A 2,920-nucleotide genomic window follows, 5' to 3' on the forward strand; every position below is an offset into this window, starting at 1 on the left:
AGCCCTCTCAGGTGAGCAGGGCCGGGAGCCTGCGAAAGGTCTCGGGAGGGGAGGCCCAGACCACCCAGCCCGGCATCCTGACTCACAGTGCCTAGTCCGCATTAGAGGACATGGGGAAGAAACTTCTTAACCATCTTTTGAGAAATTTCAAGCTAGCAGAAGCATCTCCAATCTCAGTATGTTAAATACCACCGACTAGGCGGCTTAAGTCCAAGAGCCTAAAAGCCCAAAATCCACACGCCCCGAGAATTACTTTCCCCTGAGGCCTCCGTGCTGGGTTTGCAGGTGGTTGCGCTCTTGCTGTTTCTTCAGAAGGGCCACACCTCTGTGCACAGGTGCCCCTGGTCACTCTCTGTATCTTAACCCTCTCTTCTTAGAAGGACACCAGCAGATGGCATTGGGGCCACACGAACAGCCTCATTTTAATGTGATCTGCTCTTTAAATACAATTTCCGAATATAGTCACATTCTGGGGTTAGAATGTTAAGGCTTCCATGTATGGATTCGGGGGACACATTTCAGCCCATGAGAGGCTTCTCGAAATGGACTGTTTTGTCGATGCTCACCAGTCTCGTCGGAAACCCTTTCCCTGGGTGTGTGGCATCAGGGTGAGGAGGACCAGATTCTCATTCCTTCTCCTTAGCTTCCCAGTCACCACACACCATTCTCCGGGAGGCCGCGGATGCCAGGCCCAAAGGCCCCTAGGAAGGACAGCCAGGCCATTGTCTGCTGAGATCTGCTGAGAAGCAGACAGGACGAGGAGGAATGGGAGAGAAATGGGAAAGAAGAAGGGGGAAGGGAAGATTGTTTTTTAAAAGGAGAGCAGAAGGACAAAGGGTAAAGCAGGGATGAGCTCAGAAGGGAGAAGCCCACTTGCCTTTGTTTCCAGAATCCCCGGAGAGTCTAACCCTACCCAGTCTAGAAAGCCAGACCCGGGCTTTGGAGCCAGACCCAGGCTACTTGGCCTAAGAGCTGCGTGGTTGTGGGTCAGTCGCTTATATTCGCGGTGCCTCTGTTTACTAGTTCACTCATTCTACAGAGTAAGTTCCACCTTTCAGATACTGTCCTAGGTATTAGTTTCTTATTGGTAAAATGGGAATAATAATCCGCATTTGCAGAGCGGTTGGGAGGATCCGAGATAAACACGGAGCGCAGCGTCTAGCATGTCATAAAGTACCCTCTGTGAGTCCCTCCTCATGCAGGTGTAAGCCTGTGACAATCTGTGCTTGTTCACTTCTGAATCCCAACACCTGAAAAATGGCTGAGACTCAGGGATATTTGAGGAAGGAAGAAAGACAGAGGAGACAGGAAGAGGCAAAGCATGGCACACTGGCCGTGACCATCATGGCTACCACCCGGGATGGCCCAGATCCTGGGGCCTCCTGAGAACAGAGTCACGTCAGCACCAGATCCCAGAGCCACATCCCTTCCTTTCTTCCTCAGCAAGACTTCTGGGAACAGAAGACCGTAGGTTATTGGAAAGATTCTGGGTCCGCTTTAGCCTAGCCCATGAGACAACTGGAATTTGTCACTCCTCTAACTTCACCCCCACTTTAAGTCACCCCTCATTCCTGATGCCAGGAGCTCTCTTGTCCCTTACGGGGTGCTAGGAAAGAGGGGTGAGAGAGGCCAGAGCTATGAACTCCCCAACACTGTCCTCCCCAACAGGTCTCCTTCCTGATAACCCAGAGATCAAGTGTGGGGAATTAGCCGATGAACAAATTCTCACTAGGGTGTGAATGAATACACACGGCAGCTTGGCCTGACCCAACCCAAGGGTCCTCACCCTATAGCAGAGGCTGTGCATTACCAAAGACAATCATTATGCGCAGCCCACAAAAACATAAAAACTAATCCTGAGCAGAATGTCTCACGAGACTTGTGACCACCTGAACTCCAATTTCCCTATAAGCCAGGCTATCGGTGCTGACTGACATTTTTGGCTTGGCAGAGACAAGCGAAGAAATCCTGTCTTCTGTCTCACTGCCTTCTCAATACCTTCAAACACTGCCAGGTATTGCCTATTATCACTTTTAATTTGACAGGAAATAATTTCCTGACACGTGGACCTCTACCAAGAAACCACTCACACGAGCTGAGCTGAAAAACTGGAACACCGGGGGAACACCAGTCACACAGACCTTCGACATCAGCCCCCTTCCTCCCACGCCCTCTTCTTTGGAAGAGAAACAGAGTTTGCCTTCCTTCTCCTCGGGGCAGAAATCACTAGATTGGGGAAACAGCTGCTTCCAGTGCTTTCTAGCCAGACATTTGAAGGCCTGGATTTCTTGTATCTTAGCAAAGGATCTGGGGGTTCAAAGCAGGTCCCACCTGCTCCATCCTGGGTCCAAGGCTAAAGTGACAGCAGTCCCAGAGCAGAAGGAAGAGCCACTAGGAGGCCGGTCCCTGCCCCATGTGAATCCCACACAGTAGCTAATCACAGAGCCAAGACAGGAAGACACTCTGCTTCCTTTCCACAAACTGAAATTTGGGTTTCATGGGACATTTTTTGCGGTCTCTGGTTACTTCCACGTGCCGCGAGATTACTGCTGATCACCCTGAGGAATGGCCTCCAGGAAACGGGCCTTCCCCTGGACGCTCTCATTTGTCTTCCTGATACAAAGGTGGCCAGGGACTATGCAGCAGGGCGAGCACATTCTGGAAGTCTGGGGCAGAGAAGGAGAGCCAAGATCTGGAATGGAGGAAGCCAGAAACCAGTCTGGAAAAGCCATCCAGTTCTTACAGCTCATATAGAAAAGAAACTTGATAGCAGTTTCCAGAACACTGACAGCAAGCCTAAACATGACATTGCCAATGAAGATTTGTGAAGTTGGGAGAAACTTTACTAAAACATAATCATGAAAAACAAATTTTGATCAGCCAGATTGGATGAAAAATGAAGCGTCTTTCTCTTTTCTCT

This window comes from Mustela nigripes, chromosome 5 (genome assembly GCF_022355385.1).
Source record: "Mustela nigripes isolate SB6536 chromosome 5, MUSNIG.SB6536, whole genome shotgun sequence".
NCBI lineage: Eukaryota > Metazoa > Chordata > Mammalia > Carnivora > Mustelidae > Mustela > Mustela nigripes.